This window comes from Coturnix japonica, chromosome 10 (genome assembly GCF_001577835.2).
Source record: "Coturnix japonica isolate 7356 chromosome 10, Coturnix japonica 2.1, whole genome shotgun sequence".
Taxonomy (NCBI): domain Eukaryota; kingdom Metazoa; phylum Chordata; class Aves; order Galliformes; family Phasianidae; genus Coturnix; species Coturnix japonica.
Window position 1 is genome coordinate 14,900,548 of NC_029525.1, and position 15,768 is coordinate 14,916,315.

The 15,768-nt window shown below is 45.4% G+C and overlaps 1 protein-coding gene across 1 annotated transcript in view; it reads right to left on the bottom strand.

The window, feature by feature from the left end:
- Nucleotides 1–1,676: 1,676 nt before the first annotated feature.
- The window catches only part of FAM169B (family with sequence similarity 169 member B), a 185,793-nt gene continuing 171,701 nt past the window's right edge, over nt 1,677–15,768 (bottom strand). Inside the window, exon 10 of the transcript XR_004308540.1 lies at nt 1,677–1,766. The gene's annotated coding sequence lies outside the window, so the exon portion shown is untranslated. The remainder of the gene's footprint in view (nt 1,767–15,768) is intronic.

Below are 15,768 nucleotides of genomic sequence, written 5' to 3' on the forward strand. Positions count from 1 at the left end.
TGCCCCATCTGAACACCTGACTCCTTTTGTTAAACCTGTACTACAGATCTCACTTTAAGTGTGTGTGGAGAACATGGTTCACAGAGTTGACTTGAAGACAATCAATTGCTCTACTTACCTTCCAGGCCAAAACAGCCACAGCAGGAACGCAGCAGCTTTCCAATCAAATTCTGCTGCTTTCCAGTGCTCTCCTTTGGGTAGGGGATGAGCACAGGGACATAAAAAGAGGCTTTCAGACTGCTGCATTTTTCTAAAGCTGATTATATAATACCCTAACATCAATACGGATAGTACAGGCCAGCATGTAAAGTAGATACTCTAAAGAACTAAATAGGCCTCTCGTGGGCCTGGTCATTTGCTTCTAACATGTAGCATAGACAGGGTGCAAGTCTGTGCTCCAAATTACACTGTGATCATTATTAAACACGATTAATATGAAATGATATTACACAAAATCACTCTACATTATCATTTCATTATTAGCATTTTAAGACAAGTCGTTTCAATATTAAGAAATGAAAAGTGGTTTTACATGGAATGTAAGATGGTAACTCGGATGGGACTTGACTAGAGTAGCTGCTTACTCCAGGGCTTCTTCTAACACAGGCAGATTCGATCTGATTAAGTACAACTGTATTACTGATAAATCTCTGAGCACCCATCCCTTCAAAAGAAAGGAGGAAATCCCTCTTAGTTTGGGCTTACATTCAACCATCTGGCTGCCTGGAGGGTGAGAACGTGAAATGCAAGGTGAGAGAAGGAGCGGGTGGTAGTGCTTGATGGACACCTACAACTACATTTCCCCAAATAAACTGCGGCAAGCAGACCAAAATGGTTTTATACTAACACACGTGGCTTGCTGTATCGCTTGACGGCAGTTGTCTTCTTAGTTGTGCTTTCAATAACAACTGCAGTCGGATTAAGGGTTGGATATCTAAGTAAGTGTCAAGTAAGGTAGATTTGCATGTAAATACCACTCAGCAGCTATTGCTATGACAGCCTAATAAAGAGCATCACCCATATGTTTCTACCATCTTCCGTGTCCCTGACCTCTAATGGACACCATTACCCTACTCTACCCTCTAGCAAAACTGCTCACTGGCACTTCACATGTAGCACAAGATTCAGCTGGGCAGTCTGTGCACACACACAGCAGCATAAGGACACTGGTCGTCTTAGTTGATAGGAGTACAGAGTTAAAACCAATAAACTACCATCCACTTTGGGGGCTGCGGGATGGAAATAAGACAACGGGGATGTAGGGGAGGAATAGAAAGGAGATGCTGTCAGTGTCAGGAGGAGACACAGCTGAAGCAGCAAACTGTGCCCTAAGAGGGTTCCACCTGAACACCAAAAGCAGCCAGCCACCCCCAATGCCTGGTATCAGACGTGATCACACAACATGTGCAAGCAGTGCAGATATGTAGGCTAAACCTGCTGCCAAATATATTTGGCTGTGAAAAGCTGTTAGTTCCCAGTGCCTTGGAACAGCATAATTCTCCCAAAAAGCTACATACTGGGCACAGAGATCCTTGACACTGACTTCTACAGATAACAGAAGGTGACTGTACCTGCATCTCAGCACCCAGCTGTGGGATGTGCACATTTACACACAGAAGCCATCTGAATAAATGCATATGTAGAAACAGAACGTTCTTACAAACCAACTGACCTGTCATAGGCATCTCCCAGCCAGGACTCATGGTATGTCATGAATAGAGTGACCTCAGCTTCTGGGAACATGAGCACACACACTTTCTTCAACCCTGGTTTGAGGAAAAAGAAAGAATAGGTGTAAGAGTTGTCAGCAGAAACTGAAGAATTGTCAAAGAGGATAATATTACAATCACAAGTGTTAAATAGAATTGTTGCAAAACCAGAAAGGTCCCAGAGCTGTAAATAGGACAGTCCTATTGATGTCACATCCGCAATCAGGTTATGGCAGTCACAATGGTCAGACCACGGCATGAGGAGAAAGCGAGTCTCATTGTTGAACTAATTAGATTAATCAATGCACAGAAGAGATCACAAGTGACAAAATGTTAAATTTTCATTTAAATAATTTAAGCCCTGAAGTGCTTTTATCATCTCCCTTAATGTGATGTGACCAACGCATTAGCCTAAACAGATTAGAAAGATACTAAAATGGAAAACAGTCTGTGGTCATAAGTGTTAAATGAGAGTAGAAAAGGAAAAGCATCTGCTGATCTGACACAGATTCTCCAACCACAGTGTCCTGGAGGAGGAGATGTGTGTGTGACAGACATTAGTACCACCGCCAAAGACCAAGTTTTGCTGCTCCTCCTTATCCCAACAGCAGCATTGTGGTACCATCCATCTCTCCATCACCCTGAGATCAAAAAGCAGGTTGGCACGATGCTTTATCCGTGATTCAGCCATCAGATCTGCTCAGCACACAGGAGCAAGATGGGAAGGTAAGGCTGTACCTCAACAGGGCCGTGCCAGGCTGCAGCCAGCCCTGTTCCCACCAGCTGCACTGTGCCCACAGGCAGCTCAGCCCCCTCCTGCAGCCCTGTGCAGTCACATGCATCAGGGGCAAAGAATTCAGGAGGTCTGTCGGCTCGAGGTGTTAAACAGAGAAGTCCCCAGGAAGGGCAACCTCACAGGCTTTTCTCTCATGTGAACCCACCTGCCATCACCGGGACAGGACATTATGTTCATCCAAACAAATTAACAATTCATTTCCAACCCTGACACGAAGATTAACCCTGCCAATTAATTCTTTAATCTCTTGCTGCCGACAAGGCTCACAGTTGCCATGTGGATGCGTGTCCACTGGGGCCTGAAGCGGGGCCATTCTGTTAATTAATGCTGCATCCAGGACACAGCGCAGCTGCTATTCAAACATACTCCAACTACACAAACCAGGGCTGCATCTCACACTTCACCAATGTGCCAGACAGCACCTGATGGACACCTTGAAAAGGGCCTGGATTTCAATGGCTGCTTTTGCTACACATAGGAAAAAATGTTAGCTGGTACAGAGTCATTTAGCCACGATGTGGTTCTACTGTTGTACAGCACACAGAGGAGATGGGAAGGTGTGAAATACAGTAGAGATGGAAAGCGATCCTCAGTCACCTGGAGGGTTTTCTGCAAGCCAGCTATGACAAATTGGGTCAATTTTCCTTTGTTTCTCGAGGTTTTACCATATATAATTAAAAAGATGCTGCTCATTACAGTGCTTTATGAAGTAATAATAAAATCTATGAATAATATCAAATTAAAGGCTACATAATGTCTCTGGACATACAAAGCAGGAAATTGCAGGTGTTTGAAGTAAGCAAGCAACAAAAAAAGGGATCACTTGGTGCCTGTTACAACTAGTCCAGCGGGTGGGACGGGTGAAGGTATTGCAGAACTGCGAGGAGTGTACGCTGTATAAACACACAACGTCAGTGGTGTTTACAGAGATGTACGGGGAAGGAGGACGGATGGTGCACAGGACAGGACTTTCTGTTCCATGCACGCGTTAGGTAACGTCTGCTTTGGGGTTTTAGGTTTGGGATTTGTTGTTGTTGTTTTTGGTTTTTCACGTGCTTGGGTTCAGTGCTCAGTTATACACTGACATTGCTTAACCCAGGAAAAGCGAAGCCCACCCCGCTGCAGTAGCAATACAGCCTGGAAAATAAAGTCTGATTCTTCTTCCAGCAGCTCCTGACATGGCTGGAGAAACAGCTGATCTGTCTGTGATTAATGAAAGGGGAAATACACTCAATGCAATAAAATCAATGCAATAAAAAACTGCAGCCACCTGATTGGAGCCACCAGCCCGGCAGCTCCACGGGTGCCTTGTCAGAGAGCATTGCTGGACAGGTAGTGCATTCTTCATCAGAAGGTTTATTTAAGATGTGTAACAAAACCAGGCAACATTTGAGGATGGTGAAGGCCGAAGGACAGATGCCTGTTTACACAGTGGAGGTGCCTTTGGAGGCACGGTCAGTGACAGTGCTGCTGGAGAATGCAGCCTGTCCTCAGGCCTTGTTTCTACAGGGTTTGTCAGGACAAAGGCTTGCATCAGCTTTTCCCAGGGCTGCTGCCTGTAACACAGCACTATTATGCTGTAGTTACACACAGTCCCTGCTGAGCTGCGGTGCCGTTTCCTTCACAGAGCCATGTAACATCTATTGCTGTTTGGGGCGATTGGTGTTGGAAGGGTTAAAGTGCTGCTCCCTGCTGGACTATTTGGCGTCTCCTTGTTTTCTGAACCTATCGCACTTTCTTCTAGGAACTTGTACTAAAAACAGCTCTCGGGCGGGTGCCAGATATGTACTTTTCCAGACACTGCTATCGAACACGTCACCTAACAGCGTGTTGGTACAGAGGGAAGGGGACGTAATCTTTCCATTACAGCCTATGGGAGCAGGTAGGAAAGCTCACAGTCCTGCTGAAGTCACCTGCACTTGCCAAAATATCCCCCCTAAATGCCTCCATCACAAGCTGTGCCCCAGCCCAACGCAGAGCAGCTCCCTGCAAAGCCAGCCTCCCACTCCTGTGCAGGTCCTCTTCGATTGGCAACCGCAGCAATAATTTACATCTCCCATCATTAAGCCTTCTGTTTGATCACAGCCAAGAAGCCCTTCTGTGGAGCTGGCATGCGTTTACAATCCAAGTACGCTGGGAAAACGACTTCAAGGCTATTTAGGGAGGATTCCCATGCCTGTTACAGTTCACAGTTCAAGGAGATGCCCATCTCTGCCGGCAACGCACGCTGTTAGATATACACTGCAAGGAAACCTTGCTTTGGAAGGGAGAAGGCAGAAGAGAGAACAGCCTGAGAAGCTCAGCAGGGTCAGCCTTGGCCTTGAAGTGTTCACTGAATGCAGGACAGTGATTCAGGAATGACCAAGCTGGACCCTTCCCCATCCCCAGCCCCACTCCATATTCATTTACAGTGGTGCCACTTTGCCCCAGCACAAACCACAGCCCAGCAGCCACCAGTCACTCCCCCTCCCTCCATCACAGGGCAGCAACTCCCTTCCCAGACAGCTGCACACCTATCATTGCTATCTCAGCTGCAGCTACAGATCCCAAATAAAGAGCAGCTACTCCCTTGCCAGTCTCTCCCTTCCTCCTTGTGCCTAAATGGCACCAATCTCAGAATCCCCACAGATAGCAGGAGAGGAGGAAGGCAGGGAACAAGGCTTCCTGTGCTCACAACACGAGCGTTCCCTGTCACAGCTATCTGTGCCAGCTCAAGGCACTTGAGCCAACAGTTGAATGAAATTAATAAGGCTGTATCCCAGCTAAGTGAGAAGCAATCTTGCCATTGCTGGCATGTGGCCCTGGCTTGCTGGCAGCCAGAGCTGGCAGGAGACAGCATGGGGGGCCGGAGATGCCCCTTTTCTTGGGTTTCCCTTACCCAGGGCCTGGTATCAGGACACGTGGCTTTCACTCACCAGTGACTGCTGCTTGTGCCAACACTTGTTTGAATAATTATATTTTCAAGCTGACACCCACAGAAATGTTTGCAATTTGCTCCTGTGCACCTCAGGAGTGCTGTAATTGATCTCACAGACTGGGGTTTTCCCCAAATCCTTGATGGTTTTGTAGCCTCTGTTCCAGTAAGGCATTAGCCATCATTTTAATAGACTTCAGTACAGTAATGCAGTGACTTTTTTTAGAAGATTTCAAGCTTTCTGGGCTTTAGAAATCTAGATGCTGATTTTCCTTTTCCCATCCGATCTCTTGGCAATGTAATAAATAAAACTAATTTACAATAAAAACTGCTGCAGACATTGTTGTCTTCAGCTGAGTGGCAACTCCCAGTTCCTGCTTCAGGAACACTTGTGGTTTCTGGCATATCCCTAACAGGTATGAAACTCATACAGCTGCTGACTCACGAGCTGTGTGGGCACTGACGCAACACAGTGCATAGTCAGCCTTCAGAGGTGGCCTTTGGCTTGGAAGTGCCGGGAAGAGATGGCCCTAATGGGAATAGGCTGTACACCTCAGCCCATTGAGGGCTGGGCAGAGCTCCTTTTGAATGCTGTTTGATGCTATGACTGACTGGGGGAATCAGAGTCACTCCCACCTGACAGCTGGGAAGATGCTACTCCGGCTTACCCAAATACACATGTGACATCCCATTATATCAACCCACTGACCTATCAGGTCATTCCTAGCAAATTATTAAGGAATATAATTAGAAATATCATCTAAGAATGAAGAGGCAAAGTGAACAATGTTTGATCATGAGCAAGGACACACCAGAGTGAGTTTTCCACACCAATTCTGCAATAGCCAAAAGGAATCATTCAAGAAAGCATCCGAAATCAAGAGATGACGGTCTAAGCTACTTCCCTCTTTGTGTCTTTTAAAGCAGAAAAGGAGACACTGCTGCCATTGCTGGGCAGTACAAAAAATGCTGGGCAGCTCTGGATCCGAGCGCATGCAGAGATAGTCTATAGACTCTGAAAGCACAGAGGTGTGACACAAAGTGCTCAGCACCCTCAGAACTTCCTCACCACACAGAGCTGGTGGAAGCAGACCACAAGCACGCACTGCAGCTCACATTATTGTCAACAGGCAGCCCAGCCAATTTATGCAGCGTTAGTCATGACAACAGCAGCCACAGCGTATTGTAACATAACCAGAATTCATTAGGTGCTTCCCTGTCATCCTTACGAGTAGCAATAATAACACCAATTAATACTTCAAACGTGAACAAGTTTGTCCTGCTCTTTTAAAAGGAAAAATATTGTTGCCCTTATTTTAAGGATGTGGACCTGAGATAAGCAAATACGGTGACCTAATCGTTGTTATTCTTTGGAGGAGATGATCACTGACGGTGTTTTGGTGCTTGGTTCATTCAGGTAATTACTGCTGCGATCCACCCATAAGTAAAACAGAGACAAAGATTTGGAAACTGAGAACAGACGTAAGACTGCGCTGCTCTGTAGGATACTGAATACACTTGCCATTACTGTGACATTAGGGAACGCCAATGAGTTTTCAGGAAGAATGATGAGTGAAAGCCCCCCCTGTTCAGATCTTGCTTCCAGACCTAGTAAGCACCACAAGATTCATGCACATTTCCACCTATGCTAAAGGTCTTGGTGTCAGGGACAGACACAAAAAGGGAACAGAGATTTTAACATCTGTCTGCAGTTCAGACTCTTGAGTTCCAAACCAGACCCTGCATCTCTGAGGTTGGATTCAACAAGACGTGGAAAAGAAAGAAGGCCACTGAGCTCTGTTCCCACAACCTGCACGAGAAAACACATCCACCAGGCAGAGTCTCTCTATAAATACAGACTGCTAATCAATCTTCCTTAATTTCTCTTGCTCTGTGTGTCAAACTCACTGGGTACACACCTGCTACAGCTCCAACTTTTACCTTTCTCATAGTTGTTTATACTCAGACAAGAAAAACTGCCTCGGACACCCAAGTTTAGTCCCTTTAATAAAAGCAAAGCTTTAAGCCTTGATATCAAAGATCTCCAAGCACTTGAAAAGTACTGGAGTAATATTCATCAGATATATCCATCAATCCTCCAGTCTGTTTACAGTATCAGTGGATCAGCTGAGTAGTTCTGGCAGATGATGATGTCAGTGAATTCCTAAATCCCTGTCCTGCTCATTGGTCCCTGAGATGGACAGGAACAGAACAAGAACTACCCAGGTTGTAAGTAGTGAAGAAACCACTTCACCTCATGCCTACATCAGGCACATTTTAGTAATGCTAAAAGCTGCCAACGAGAGAAAACTGCCATCAGGGAGGTACTCAGAACACTCTTGACTTAAGCCAGCTTGTTCATGACTGCTGGAAGGGAATCCATTCCCCTTCCCATATACCAAGTCAGAGCTGTAAGATACAGTTCATAGGAATATTTTTTCACAATGGTAGTTTTGTCTTCATGTTAAGTACAGCTGTTTCCAAAGGTTACAGTCGAGATCTTTGATGCTGATGTATGACAGAGGGGAAGAGGCAGTAAGTAGGAAGATCCACCCTTCCCCATTCTGCAACTTCTCCATACACACCTACGCCCTTACTTCAGCCTCAGGTTTGTGACAGCTTATCAAGCCAGGTGACACAACCAGCAGAATGGCTGTAGCACGTGTCACTCCATGCTCTGTGCAATCATATCCAGGTGTCAAGGCTCTTTGATTTTGCAAAGGAGTTTGCAAAGCTGCAGGAGGCCTTTGAGACCACAGGCCTTCAAGCATTGCTCAGAAACATAGTCTGTGTCTTTATTGCTGACCAAAATAAATGTTAGTTAATAACAATAAAAAAGAATATCACCACTGTCAGCCACACACATGTCAAACATGTAAGAAACTGATCCCCACCTTGGCACGCTTCACCTTGTTCTCAGATACCTCTGATAGCTGATTTAACTGTAACTTCCATCACGTGCTATAAGAATAACATTCTTTGGATTTCTGAAGTGCATTCAGAAACTGGCCGTTATTTGCAGAACTGGTGATAAAGGGATCAAGAGAACCCTGCCAGCATATAAAAAACAAAGTCTTAATTCAGTGCATAGGCAGCAACCACTGCATTGCATCACACATGCTGCTCACAGCCTGCAGAAAGCCCTTTTCACCCCAGCAGCTCCTGGCCAGCAGCTCAGGCACTCGGTTTGGCACAGCAGGAGGTTGTTAATCATCTCTGCTCTGCACACATGTGACCTGGCCATCCCGGCTTTGGAGACCAACTGAATCAAGCTGTTTTTTTTGCCATGTAAGTGATATAAAAGAGCAGCCCTGTGTAGCAGAGGACTGTGATGGATCAGATCGAAATAGCAAACTAATGCTGGTATATCCAGGCTACTAAGAAATCAGCAATCAGATTAGGGAGCAGTCACTTACTGTACTGCCCTCCAAACAAGCATTACCCAGGGGATATAATGGAAGTGGAAGGACTATTAGAAGTGAAATGACCAAACAACACTGAAACCCAGGGCGAAATCTCCAGTAAGGCACACAGTGTAAAGGGTAAGATGCTGGGCAAGGACTGAGAGCAGCAACCTTCATTTATCTCCAAGCATGACCCCTCTTTTACACACTGATGGATCAGGCACACTGTGCTACATGAAGATGGAGCAATGGAACAGTGAACAGGAAAGAAGGGGCTTTCTTGAAAATGACATACTTCTTGAAAACTAAAATTATTTATCTTCTGAATTAAAGCAAAACTCACGTTATCCTCCTGTTCTGAAGAACATGGATAATTTGCTCCTCACTTGCAGATGTAAGAAGAGCAAGAACTTAGTGCAGAGCATGCCATGCTAACATGGAAAATGTGCTGTTACATTTATATCACGCTTTCCATGAGACAGGAGCTACGTGCGTTGCTTATTTTTGTGCAGTGCTTTGCACATGGAGGTTCTGATTCCTAACAGGGAATAATCCTGAGATCCCAAGTTCAGTGTCAGGATCTGGCCCTACATGGCAATGTTCTCCAGCTGAAACTGTTCTGGGATGTTACCAGTCAGTCGAAAACAACCCTATTTTCAGGCAGATGAAAGGCTAAAGTTTGCTGTGATGGAAAGAGAGCTGGAGAGAAAGAGAAAAGCATTTGAGTCAGCTGTCTGGGTGCTAGAAGCAGTGAGCAGAGACACACATTGGATGGGAACCTTCAAAAGTAGGAGCTAATGTGTGAAGCAGCCTGTGAACAAAAGGAGAAGGAAGCACCATCACAGCCCAGATTCCTGCAGCAGGGCAGGGGACTTTTTTTGGGTACAGATTCCTGAAATCCCTCCAACCAATGCCCTTCTCTTTAGCATGAAGCAACAGGCCAGGTCTGGTTTTGTGTATGTCGCCATGGAGAGCAGCTGCAGCAGCCAAAATAATTAATGCTCCTGTTATTCTGAGCCTGGTAAACATCTATGAAACTCTCATCTAGAAACAGGTATGAAGGGCATTTGGCACTATGTAAGATTACATGCACAACTACCACTGCTGCTCTTTAAAAGTTATTCAACCCTTACTCATGATGGAAATAGTTTCCTAACTTCTCTGAGATGGTTTAGAAAAGCTGTTGGTTTATATAAGCATATACACAGCTGCAACATATAACTGGGCATCCCAAAGGGAACATGACAACCTACCAAAGCATGAGGCTTCTCATCTTATGCAAGCTCCAGCTACTTCCCAGTCTAAAATAGGATAATCATTACAGAAACAAAAAGGTCTTGTTTAAATGCTCCATTAGGAAAATTAAGTGAAACTTTGTCAAAAAGGTTCCAAAAACATCCATTTTGGATAGTCCTGCTATCCAGGAGACTTCTCTCCATGGCTCAGCAGTGCGAGGACCATCCGTGGTCCACATTCATGGGGGGACTGGCTCATTGCAGAAGGGCCTGTGCCATGCTCTTGTGTTAAAAGCATATGAAAATCCACGTTTTCACAGATAAGGTGTTGATCTGCCCCAGCTCACAGTACCGGGGCACAAAGGGAGATGGGACAGCAGAGGGACTGGAGCAATGTCAGCACTGGAGCTTTGTAAGCATTGGGAAAAACAGACTGAGCACCAGTCAAAGACAGCAGTGCTCGCCGTACAGAAATAGCTGGATTTCATAACAAACAAACAAAAAATACCCACAAATGAATTATCAGAGATCTTCCTTTCCTACCAACTACACGCCCTGGGGTACAAGAGACCAGAAAGCTAATGACTGGAGGGAATAAAGCAGCGCTCTTGATCAAAATCCAATCCTATTATTTTCCAGCTTGTGGAACAGAAACAAAACAGCATTTAAGGTCTATCATTTACCACTGACCTTTGAACAGAAATTTTCTGCCAGCCCTTGTTTGTGTTTCCATGGGCAATGGACTGTTGCACAGATTGCTGACAGTGTGCTGAGAACGCGGTGAAGCCTATGAGAGCCCACAGAGGTTTTGGGCTTTGCAGTCATCTGAACCCTAAGGTAGTTTAAATATCATTTAACTCTCCATAGTGTTAATGCTTTGAGAATCACACACTCCAGCAGAGAAGACATATGTATTGCATGGGCTGAAGTGGTCATTGCAAAGCAGCCCAGTCACTCCTAGTCCCACAGAGCTTAGAATATGAGCCCAGCAGGACTAATTCCCCCAGTAAAAGATTAAAGAGTCAACGGCGCTTCCTGCAAGTGACAAACGCATTTCTAAAATGCAATAAATGCACCTCAAGTAATAGATATCAAATATTATTAGATGCAGAGTGCTGAAATCATGAGGATGTGACAGCAGGGTAATGAACAGCAAGTCTTGCAAGAAACTGACAAGGCTCAAACACTGAGTATTTCTTAACTGGCTGATGCTACTGAGATTTATTAAACAAAAATAAAAAATTAAAGATGTGAGATTTACAAATAACACCACTTAGGGAAAAAGTTGCTTGGAATTTAAACAGAATTTTGCCTTTATTCCTTGATAGTACTTTTTAAAACAGTGGGACTATAAGATTTATCAGATATAACCCTAGAGAAGTCCTTGATTATGTCTTACGTTCTATCTAACAGTTTTAAATGTCCTGTTCAAACTCCCTCCATTTGTGTTAAATAAGGTCTTAAAATCTAAAGGAGCTTCTGATTTTTTGCAATGTGATGGAATTCTGATGGACAATGACATTGCAGCCTCCCATGTGCCATATCCTATCAGTTTCACAGGGATTTTCCCAAAGCTCTGCCTTGGGAGGCTTCAATAACAGGAAGCTTTGCAAAACACAAGAACTCAGTAAAAATAAAAATGCCTTGTTCACTCCCCCAGCCCACACGCATGGCCACATCCCAGCCCCACTTTTATTGCAGGCACCCACTGACTCAGCCCTGGCCACCTCCAGCCCAGCAGCTCTGTGGGTTTCACAGTGCTCTGGCAGTGACTCAGCACTGTGGGTGCCCAAAGCAAAAGAGGAACCGGAGATGGCCTTCCAAGAAAAAGATTTCCTTTTTGTAAGTCACATCTGTGATGGTTATGTTAGTCCACTGGGAAGTTCCTTTGAAAGATGCCCTGGCAGCCCTGGCCAGACAACCATCTCTCGGCTTGGTAACCAGAACCTTCCCTTCTGGGAAACTGCCTTTTCATTTCCTGGGCAGAGCGAGGACAAGTGGGACACACAGCCTGAAGCAGCATGTGACCCTGCATATTGCAGGGGGGTTGAAACTAGATAATCATTATAGTCCTTTTCAACCCAGGCCATTCTACGATTCTACAGTGTGAGCCCCCCCTCTTCCTGCCTATGGTCCCTTTGAGATGCAACCATCCGAGCTCAGAAACACCAACACAAGTAACCACCAGCTGCTTCTTCCCTCAGATGAAGTACACCAAAGGCACGCTAAGATGCATGCCCAGGTTACTGCAGCTCCAAGTTCACAGCACTGTGGCTGTGAGATTCTGTCCCTGGTCTCCTTGTTTCTACCTGGATGCCAATCACAAACAGTGAAGTTTTTCACTGGGCATTTTAAAGATTCATTCCATTTCCTTTCCTTGCTTGAAGAAAACAACCCAAAGCTGTTAAAGACTGCATCGAGTTTCTGACAAACTATTTGTCATTTTTCATCATATCCAGTGTGGCAATGCTACTCAGCAACTGGAGTTACAGTCCAGACAAACTAATCGGCCTTTTATGTGAAGAAACTCCTGCTCTTTCAAAACATTCACATGGTTCCTACCAGCAGATTACATTGCAACAGGAGTGGTTTTGGATTTCTTCATGCTGGGGCACTGCTTGAAAAGAACACCTCGCAACCTCAAGGTAAGGGGGGGAGGAAAGTGCTAAAAAGGACAAGGTAAAACTGCAGCCTGAATGGTAACCCAGCTCCCAGCAGATGTGGACTGCTCAGTATGGCCACAGGGCCTGGGAATGGGCTGCATTGTGTGCACTGCAGAAAGAAGGGACCGACTCTGTCACTGCAAGGTATCTACAAAGCCAGAAGCAAACAGCCTGCATTCACTGGAGAAGAAATGCAATCTCTCACAAGGAGCCCATGCTGAACAGATCACAATATTTGTTCTCTGATACAGCCTCAAGGACGTCACCAAGCATACAGCATGCCGACTTCTCATGACTAATGTGCACAGAAATATCATCCGGGAAGCTCTTTCCAGAGGATGGGAAAGTGCAAATACTATGCTCTGATTTTCAGCTAAACGGGCATGTCACGCTGTGTTTTAATCTTATGTTAAATGTTCCAGCCAGAAATCTCATGTGGCAGCTGGTCCTGAGAATTCTGTAACATGATAACGAAATGTCTGCCTATAAACAAAAACGTTTGTATTACAAGTGCTTTCCCATGGCATTTAACCATGCAGCATGAATCAGGCGCAGGGACAGAAGCAGTTTTCCTTGGGTTTCAGCAAGTCTCCTGTTCTATATCTCAAGAGAAGCAGAATGGCAATGTCTGATCTCTTCCCAGCAGCGCTGGTCAGCACAGACCTAGCAATCAAAGTAATTACATCTCTTACATTTATACAGCATATGTATCTTCTTATTCCAAAGAATTCTCAAAGCAATTTACTAATTACATAGCTACCTCAGGATGTGATATTGCTGCTGTTGCTGCTGCAAACAGCAGAGTCTCCTGCAAGGAGAATTGAAAGGAATTGAATTGAAAGGAATGCAAAGTTTGGTACCAAACCCTCCAGCATGAGGAAAAAAATCTCATGCTGTAAAGTCCAGCAACTTCTGAAAGACAGCTGGGACACGAGGTCTGGGGCAGATAATGAGAAAGTTCCACAGCCATCTGGGAGCACATGTTGAGCACAGGTACCTGGGACATCACCTCCAAGGGGATGTCCATACACACCGAATAAACATCAGCTAAAGGCTTTCACAGGAGACATCTGCCAGAAATTTTTCATTATCTGGGTACTGAAAGGTTTGGACAAGCACACCAGCAATAAGCAGTAACACGGGGATCCTGGCTGCTGGCTCTGACACTGTGTTTGCTCTATTCCTTCCATGGGATTTCTCCTTTGGGTGCAGCCCCCATAGGCTGGATGGACACGAAGCTATTAAACCCTCCCCAAAACCACTGAGCTGCACAGAGGATCCCAGCGTCTCCTTGCAGTTCCCCATCCCAGCTGGCTGATCTGGTGCTGAGCCTGAGGTGACCCAGATGAGCAATGTACTTGTGCTCACATAACCTCGTGTGTGAGCTAACAAACTCTGACAGAGTGCTGCCTGCACATAACGCGAATAACCAGAGGCCTGACTCTGATCCATTGACACCGAGTTTACTCCAGCACAGTGCCACTGATTTCTGCTGAAATACTGCCAAGGTCACACTGATTCAGAGAGTTCAGATGTAATTTTGCCGACCGAAGGCAGGACTACATTTTAAGCGAGAACAGATTTAATTAGTGCTATTTGAATGTGATGAGCTGAAGTAAAGAGGAAAAATAAAGGAAGACAGAGCTCCAACAACCATAAATTTTAATCTACCCACTGTGAGCTTAAAAAACGCGGGAGGGCAGAGGAAGGAAAGAGAAATTGCCAAAGGGAAATAATGTCTCTCCTAACAAGATAATTCAGGGTTTGGGAAATAAAACCAAATAGAAAAAGCCTGGAGTTTAGAATCCTGCTGCTTAAAAGCAGCACTGAATTCCCATCACTGCAGGTTATAATGGAGCGGTTCTGCTTTGCTTTGTATTTAACATTCTGCGTTTCACTCCCTTTCACAGACCTCTGTGAAAAGCCAAGTTCTGATGTGGGATTATGGTGCGATGGCTGATGACCACATTAGCCATCTGGACTCTTGCGGGTCCGAGCACAAGCCCAGCTCTTTCTCAGCCAACAGTTGGCTAAACGGAATGACATTTCTGATTTGCATGTCAAACTGTTTCCACTACTGCATGCACGTGAGTGTAGCTGCAGTTTGCTGCATAGCACGGTTGAACTGCACTCAAGATCTGCAGGAGGAGGAATTCCAGCTGAGTCCAGCCGCTAATGGCTCACCTGGCAGAGCTGCTGCCCGTGGCCTAGGCAGCAGTTGCCAAGTCCAGCCATGGCTCATGATGAATGAAGAACACATGCAACAAGTCCAGCCACAGCTAAATGGCCTCGAACAGCTGGCCATGAGCCAGCAGATGCAACACTGCACGTTTTACAGCACATGGGAGAGGGTGATTGTACATCTCTAGCAATTGACCCGGGCCAGCATCTTAGCTATTATTTATGGGAAGCCTGCTCTGCCCAAGGTTCATGCTCCTACAAACTGAATATCCAGCAACACAAACTCCAAGCAATACCTGAAATTAGACCAGAAGAGAAAAAAAAAACACGTCCTACTAATTGGCAACAGGCAGTAACTCTTATCTGCTTTAAATCAGAGCAGAAAGGAATGAAACAGTTCCAGGCTGATCTGCTCTGTAGCGGAAATGCCTTTGGTGCCCAGAGGAGCACAGTATAAAAATGGAAACAGCCTGAGCCTCCGACGTCACAGGGACTGTTTCCTCCAGCCTCAGCCAGCTGTAATCGAAATCCACTGAGAATTTACAGAAGCAGCATTTTACTTTGGTGACCAAAAGACTTATTCAGTTTCTATTAGAAAAACAATTCTGAGAACTTATTTACTGGGCCAGTGGTAGCCCTAGTTCACGGCCTGGTGCCTCAGTTGGTGGCGATGGACACGCAGCCACTGCAGCAATGCCCGGCCAGCAACCAGCCACCAGCTCTGCACTTGCTCTGTCCCCTACTTCAGGGTACAAAGCAATAACAAATTAATTAAATGCACTTCCTGGAGGCTGCAGCAATCATTCCTTTCTGTCACTACTGCAGGAGGCAAATCCCACATACAAGGGCTACTTCTGTCGTATCAC